The following is an 8,823-nucleotide window of genomic DNA, read 5'->3' on the forward strand; positions in this document are numbered from 1 at the left end:
TTAGATTCAAAACTCTTACGTCGAATTTTTGCTACAAATGCGTAAAAATATTTTCTTTAATATATTTTTTTCCCTTATTTCTTTCTTTCTTTTAGTTGAATGAATGTAGGTTCATTCTCTTCCAAGTAATCTTGTAGTATTATGTATTTTTTCTTCTTCTTTGTTTGATTTTTTTTTATTTTTGTTAAGAGAGTAAAACAAGAGAAACTTGAAGAGGTAAAATAAGAAAAAAAAAGATGATGATGATAATGAAAAAGAATAAGATGCAGCACTAGAAGATGAGGAGAAGGAAGAGAAAGAATTTTAAATTATACAGAACTTATCAGAATAAAAATACATCGAAATATTTCCAAAATACACTGGAATATTCTCAAAAATACACCGCAAGTTTTTCAAAATACATCGAAACGAGAATGGAACAGATTCATCACAATAACAATTCAAATTCAAAACTCATACATCAAATATTTTCTTTAATTTTGAATCAAGCAATGTCATCGATATGGCAAAAATTCTACGATAATGGTAACGATGATATGTATAAGATGAAGAAGAAGACGATGACTATAACGATGATGATCATGATGATGAAGATGATGGAGGAGAAGGAGAAGGAGAAAAAGGAAGGAGGAGAAGAAATTCCAATGAAAAAAAAAAAAGAGGAGGAGGAGGAGGAAGAGAAGGAGGTGGTGTTGGTGACGACGATAATGAAGAAGAAGAAAAACGTGCGCGCGTGAATATAAATGACTTGTATAGACTTGTATAAAAAAAGACTTGTATGTGGAGTATTATTCATGAATTCAGAGGGAGAACCTAGGGTTTTGGTTTGGTGTTTTAACTTTGCTTCAGAGTTCAGAGGGATTCACAATTGGGAGGGGGTGTTAGAGGAAAGGGGTGAGGCCGTGAGGAAGTAAAGGCAACGTTGGGCTTTTGATTTTTCCAAAAAATCAAAACGGCGCCGTTTATCAAGAACCGGCCGGTTATCGGTCCGGTCCAACCGACCGGTTTCCGGCCGGTTCGACAGTTTTACAGTTGTTTGCAAAGGGGCGGTTTTTAAAGGTGGACCGGACCGTTTTTCTCACCGGTTCCCGATTAGACCAGTTCAGGTCCGGTCTGATTTTCAAAACCATGGTGTTTGAGGATGAGGTTGATTATAAAAAAGAAGAATAATGAGAACGGAGTTAATTATGATCTTTGAATGAGTATGAATAAATTATAATGATAACGAGAATGAATTTCTGAATGAGACTCCGGATAAGATGTAGTGGTGTTGTCCACTTGCTCCGGATATAAGTTTGATTAAGTTATGATGAGAATGATTATGATAATGAGAAGTGAGGATGATTTATGATGAATATGTCTATGAATTCTCTCTAGTTACAAATGGTGACAGGGCACTCTCCCTCCAATGATCAGCCAATGTGGTGAGATTTTTGTGTGCAACAGAGAGATAATGTCTGGGTTAGCTATCGGGCATGTCGGGTTAGCTGTATAACCGACAGATGAGGTCATTAGCCATAGGACAGACATGCATCATGTGCATTTATATTATTTTTTTGAGTATGCATTTGTTTTGGCTTATCTAATTGTTTATCTATGATTAACTACTATCTGATCTACTTGTTGTAATTGCATCCTATCTGTGTTTTCTTTGTTTGTCTTGTATATATTTGTAACTGAGAGAATCCTCGTTTAGCAAAGGTGTGACGAGGGTAGTTCCACCGGTGTTTTTGGAGGGTTGGAGAAAGCAAAAGTGAAGTGTTGAATTAAGATTAGATTCAGAACTTGAGAACCTTAGATAGTTACCAAATTTCTGGTTTAGTTATTTCTTTAAGTTTAAATATGAGAGTCGGAGTTTTAAGAATGCCTCTGGCTTTCTCAGAACCTTATATATTATCTATGTGGGCGCCTTTAACATACTGAGAACCTCCGGTTCTTATTCCATACATGTTATTGTTTTCAGATGCAGGGAGTGATGCACCTTGCTAAGCGTGCTGGATGACTCCTTCAGAAGCGAAGATCTACTTTTGTAGGGTTTTTATATTATGTACTTAGCTTATATATATATATGTATTCTCCATTGTTGTATAACACTTGTATTAGTACATCTTAGAGGTTGATGTCGGAGAATTAGGATTTATATCATGTCTTTTGGTATGTCGTTTGGGTTGTATATGTATATATGTATGCTGGTCGGCCTTTGCTTCGCAGGTCGGCTCCAGAACTTGATTATAGTTATCCGTTGGAACTCTATATATGCCTGTCTTTTGATTTTCTATATAAGCTTTTTGTAAGATCGTTCTTCCTGAGTGATGCATCTTCGGTTTCATTTTGATCATACCATTTTCTTTCAAGGCTCCTAGTTATATTATCCGTGTTGTATATATGTATCTATTTTGTTTTTAGAGGTCGTCGTGCCTCACCACCTTTGATTTACAACCTAGGCATAAAGCTCTGTGTGGTAGGGTGTTACAGCTGACCTAGGACCTTCTTCTCGTGTACACCCAACATTCCTAAAGACTTCTTTGAAAAACACATTTTCAGTTTGGTTGCCATTGTTATCATCATGACACAACAATATCTTCAACCCATCCCTATGAGTGACCCTAGAAATTTACACGTATAGTTGACCATGAGTAAAGGCTTGTTTTTTAAGAATCAATCCAACCCTAGACACTAATTGACATTGACTCTTATTAATAGTCATTGTATATGAAACCATGACAGTAAATTGCCGACGTTGGAACTTGAATGGGATTCGGTGATCTGATGGACTTAGTGTCATCCTTGGAATAAAAAATTTGTTGCCTGAGTTTTTTTCTGAAATGCTCAGTGCTTCTATAATGTGCTTTCCAAGCTTGGTAACTACTAAACGTGTCCCATTGCACAACCCAGCAGCATGATCTATGTTTCTTAAGAGCATGATTGGTATCCCCACTTTTAGTGTAAGCTCATGATTCGGCACACCTGAACACCTAATACTGTTTAGAAATTCAGGTATGTGTACTGATGCTAGTAACTCACTGTTCCCTTCTGTGGGGAATGCTTTTTTCGAGTTAAACAAAGTTTGCGATTCAGCCGAATTTAAAGTCATCATGTAATGTCGGTGCGAGTATGGCTCTGTCCTACAAACAGTGATGTGACTCTGGGGGTTCAAACAATTCTGGATAAGTGGCCTTACAAATAGCCTCTATGGGGTCTATCCAGTCATGTATAAGGTTGTCATCGGGAATTTTTACTTTGTCAACGCCACCCATAGATATTCCAATCTTACCATCCCTAATTTTCGGCATCCATTCAGAAAATTGATTCAATTCAGTTGAGCTTGCATTACCTGGGCCTACGCTAAGACGCATGTTTCTTGTTAGTGTTAATAAATTGCAGGCATTCCAAATGTACGACGAGTTAATGCTTGCATTGACAATTTCTTGTCTTGTACCCTTTGGTATAATGGGTAAAATTTGCCGAAAGTCACCTCCAAAAACAACTGTCTACCCACCAAATGGTTGATCTAGGCTGTTAATATTCTTGAATCTTAAAATGTCTCGCATTGTCTGGTCAAGGCCTTCTATACAATATTTGTTAACAATTGTAGCTTCATCCCATATAATTAATGTTGTTTTAACCAACAACTGAGTTAGATCACTCCCCTATTTTATGTTGCATGTGGAGAACTCATCTACATTGAGTGGGATAGCAAAGCGTGAGTGTGCTGTCCTGTCACCTAGAATTAATAGAGAAGCTATTCCACTTGAAGTAACGGTCAAAACAATTTGACCTTTAGACCTTAATGCCGAAGCTAATGTCTTCCACACAAATGTTTTTTCAGTTCCACTGTATCCGTATAGGAAGAAAACTCCTCCGCTATAACCATGGACCGCTTCCATGATTTTATCATATGCTAATCTATGTTCAGTTGTCATCTGATCTAGTCCAGTAGAGTGCTCTTCAGCTAATCTACGTCTATCATAATGCAACTCATCACAAGTTAGCCTATCGACCCTATTAAACATCATCTGAGAGGTGCATGAGTCAAAGTTGGAGTGTGCCATGGATTCAAAATATGTAAGACTCTTGTGGTACCCTTTGAGTATTAGCTCAATATCTATTAGAGTTAACTCCTTCAACTCATCATCTGTTAGTCTTAGATCTGTGTTAAACAAAGTTTTAATAAATACATTATCATAAAAATAGTGATTTTAAAATATAAAAACACAAAATTCTCATTATGAAATACTATTATATCAACATGCCTAATAGACACACATCCTATTATGTAATAATATTTTTATATTCAACTATTCGTTTGATTAGTATTATTGTGAATATGATAATTTTCCAGTTTATAAGACGATTAATTTCTATGTTTACATCTCATTTGAAATTAGGGACGGATCCAAGGAGGGCAAGCATAGGCCTTGGCCTCCCCCTGCCCCTCCCTTTTCTCCAATTTTTTTGAATAAAAATTAACAATTTTAAGTGTATAAAGTTATTATATATTACATAAATTTATTTTTTATTTGAAAATAAAGTAAGTAATTATTTTATATAAATAATTAAATTATTAAACTCAAAAGCAAGTAACAATTCTTAAATTGAAAAAAAATATTATTGTCAATCAATTTTCGATTAAATAAATTTTTAAATCTTTAAACTTCTTTTCTCTTTTAAATTTTTTTCTTAATTTTACACCTCTTATCGTATAAAAACATATAATAACATCAACATCTAATTAGGTGTTGAAATTTTTTTATATATATTATAGTATATACATGAAAGTAAATTATTTTAAATTTTTTTATTTTTCACGTGATGTTAAAATTATAACATATTAAGTAAATTCATTAAAATAATTATATTTTATATATTTTTTCACAAATATATTTTAAATGCATATAACAAAGTTATTAGAACACCTTATTTATATTTATTTTATAGCATATTTTTTATGATGTGAAGAATAAAATATAACTTACTATCATAATAATACTAAATAAAATAAACTAATTAAAAAAATAGATCATTTTTATATTTTATCAAATCTAAAATGAAAAGAAAATTTTTTAAAAACTAAGATAATTTTTTTATATGACAAACACTTAGTAGTGTTTTCTTAATTAAAAATACTAATCATGATTAATTTTATAAAAACTAAGATAATTTTTTTATATGACAAACACTTATTAGTGTTTTTTTAATTAAAAATACTAATCATGATTATATATATTACTAAATATACTATATTATATTTGATTATACAATATTTTAATTTTCAACCCTCCTCTACTGAGAGCAAATGCCATGTCTTTTCCCATATATGTTCTAGCCTTTCCATGAAATTTGAAAATAACAATGTTGCAAATAGCTTCCTCAAATAAATTCCTGATTCCAATGATTTGCTTTCTCTATTGCATTAATGTATTCTCTATCATCATCTAAAAGACATTGTGCATAACATGCATCCCTAAATGATGAATGAAGAACACCATCTATTGTCCTTATTTCTTCATATGATTTAGGCCCTTTAGCATAATTGAAAAGTAGTCTAAGGTAGTAACTTTCACCCGATCCAAGAGGGACAAAAAAATATGACCTATCACAGCAAGTGACTTTCGTGGAGACTATTTACTTTCCTTTGCTTTCTATACAAATTTTGTTGGGAATTCAGCATAAGTGATCGGGCTTTGGGATATGACTTTTTCACTTCAAACTATTCCAAAAACATGGATTCCTTTACAGAAGCTTTTCTAGCAACATCTTCCAAATTCTCATCATCTCTGAAAACCATTGGTTGCTTGTTTGGCAAGTGAAACCCCAACCTTACCACAGACGGGTCTCTATAGTAAATGTTGTATCCAAAAATTCTCCAAGAAGCTTTGCATGGAGATATATATCGACAATCATAATACATACTGACTTCATCGTGCTCATCCTTGAATAGATACTTTATTGATCTAGATTGGTTGCGCCACTCAACATTGATGTGTGCTCCATATCTCATCAATAAATACCTATTATAAGGAATGACATAATGATTATCAAGATCAATACCTAACTTCATGATTGTCTTTCTATCATCTCTGCGTCTGTATACTGGTCACTGGATAACCATTTTTGTCAATTGTTGTATTCTCAAAAAATTCTCGGGGAAATGTCTGATGCATTTCCATTTTTTATACATTGTGAATCTTTCTTGACTAAACCATATGGACCATACATCATGTGCTTCCCCACTGCTTCATAGTATTCTGGATCAGTCTTGTTATCTAGTATTTCAGCGGATATAATCTTATCAATATCTTCTGCAGTAGGATACTTGCCATCACGATGGAGGAACAACAACATGTGTGCGTAAGGTAGCCCACGTTTTTTAAACTCGATGGTGCAAATCACTAGAAAAAATAAATAATGAACTAAACCATTAGTGCATCACTCCATGTTGAACATAATCATTTAGTTCTAAATTATAAGCAGTCATACAAAAAAAAGTACGTGCCTTATATCTGTTTGATAATGACTACCATTATAAAATATTCATTCAAACTTGAACCAATTGAGAATCGCAAAACAATATGCATCTGTTTCTAATAAATCTCGCGAAAAAACTATACGAAGATACATATTAACTCAAAATATAAAAGGAACATGATTTAAGTGTTTTTTTCTGCGGAAACTCGTCCAAAAATCTTCTTGGTTCTTATGTCTTTAACTAAATGATCCAAATTCATCTTAAAATCCCTACATACCATGTCCAGTCGGTCTTCAACATTTAGTTCTCTGTTCCTTAAGGACTCTTTTAACTCAGGCCACTTTGGATTATATGTGAATGTAATGAAAAGGTCTGGGTAACCGACTACCTTGCATATTGCCATTGCATTAAAGTACTTTTGAATCATGTACCTAGGCCCTCCAATGAATGAAGATGGTAATATAATATGTTTGCCGCGAGAAGATGGTGCTGTCTCCCCACTCAGTACTGCTTCTTTGATACCCTTGTATATCTCACATCTGAACTTCTCTTGATTAAAACGTATGTAGTTTAACCTGGCTGACTCTATCATCGAAAAACCAACAACCAAAAATTGTTGGAATAGTCTCCTAGAATATAACAATGGGGATCCACGGACAATCGTTCTTGTATTCTAAACGCAAAAAATTCCCTTATCGATACATCCTATCGCCCCTTTCCGCCATCTGGATTACTCTTGTTAAGTGGAACATCTTTCTTATAACCATTATCTCTATACGGAAATAGCAAAGGGTATTGCAGGCCTAAATAAGCTGGATTTAGCTGGTTGATCCTTTGTAACCTTCCACTTTGAGTCTCCACAATAATGTCTCTATCAATTTTATCTATATCAAAAATCACCCACAATCAATGCAACAACCTCACTGGTTGATGATAAATTATATCTTCTCTCATCTTTGCCCCTCTTGCCTATAAGCCTTAGCTTCACTGTGGACCTAGAGGTCGAAGACATTGACTCCCTAACCATACGAAATGCTTTCACCAACACATTATTTTCATCTAGCATTGACTTCAATTCTTTCACTATGCCTTCGTGGATATCGTTGTTTTCTTCTTCCCTGTATGAGTTAAAATAGACTAAAGTTAATTGTCTCAATAAAAAATACTTTAAATTATATGGAGAATATAACCTTCTCAAAGAAAAATTGAATTAGCTACATTATATTAAGTATGAACCTGATAGCAGAAATGCAGTTTTGAACTTCGTTTTGAGTATCAAATACATATAGCTGAGAAAACTTTGCTCTACTACCATCTGGTGGGATAAGGCTACCCATTAAGTCATAGTTTTCACCAAATAATCTAAAGGTTGGTGGCCCTCTCGAACTATTTACCGCTTTGTCTATCTTGGCACCAATAGATATGATTGAAACATGCTATTGTAAGATCTAATGTTCTCCTAAAAATGTTTGCTTTTGATGTCATAACCGTATAACAAATTGTACAATGCCTTGGGAGGAATTTGACCTTGGCCGCCTCTACAACATAGTGTATATTTTGACTCACTTGTGTTGTAATTTTTGTTGATTCTTTTGGCATACCAAAATAGTGAATGACAAAATTCACACAATGCTGTGCAGATCCCATGTGCAAATATTTTGCACGTAAGAATCGTGTAGTTATAGCTACAAACTCTTATTTTATAAAATTTATTAAAAAATTATACTTTATTAAGTTTGGTGAAAGTATAAATTCAATAGAGTGGTCAATGAGTAATAGCTCAAATGACATAGACTCTCCATACTCAATTAAGAGGTTGCGGGTTCGAGTCTCATATCTTTGGTAAAAAAAAAAATTCAATAGAGTGATGGGTCATGAGTGTGTTAAGAAATGCTTTATGGTTAATCTTGTGAAAAATATTAATATAATCGGTTGAAGAAAATGTAATACAATTCTAAATCACTTACCATAATAAATTTATTTTTTTATCTGAATTTTGGACTAAAAATTTCAGCAGAGTGATAGGTGATCTTTTAGAAATTTGTAATATTTTTATTTGAAAGACAATGTATTTTTATATCAATCTTGGTGCAAAATATTATTTCAAATGGATCTGATGCTAGAAATATTTTATTTTTGTTTTATTGAAATAATTTTTTTTATGGAATTCATTACAAAATGATTATTTATGAATTTTGGTCAAAGTATAATTTTAAGAAAGTGACGGGTGTGATAAGAAATTTTTAACATTTTTTTAATCTACGATTATTTTTTTATGTTATTTCGGAATAAAATATTAATTTAGCTTGGTGAGAAATTATAGTTGTTGCTTAAATAAAATATATTATTTATCT

This window comes from Arachis hypogaea, chromosome 12 (genome assembly GCF_003086295.3).
Source record: "Arachis hypogaea cultivar Tifrunner chromosome 12, arahy.Tifrunner.gnm2.J5K5, whole genome shotgun sequence".
NCBI classification, from domain to species: domain Eukaryota; kingdom Viridiplantae; phylum Streptophyta; class Magnoliopsida; order Fabales; family Fabaceae; genus Arachis; species Arachis hypogaea.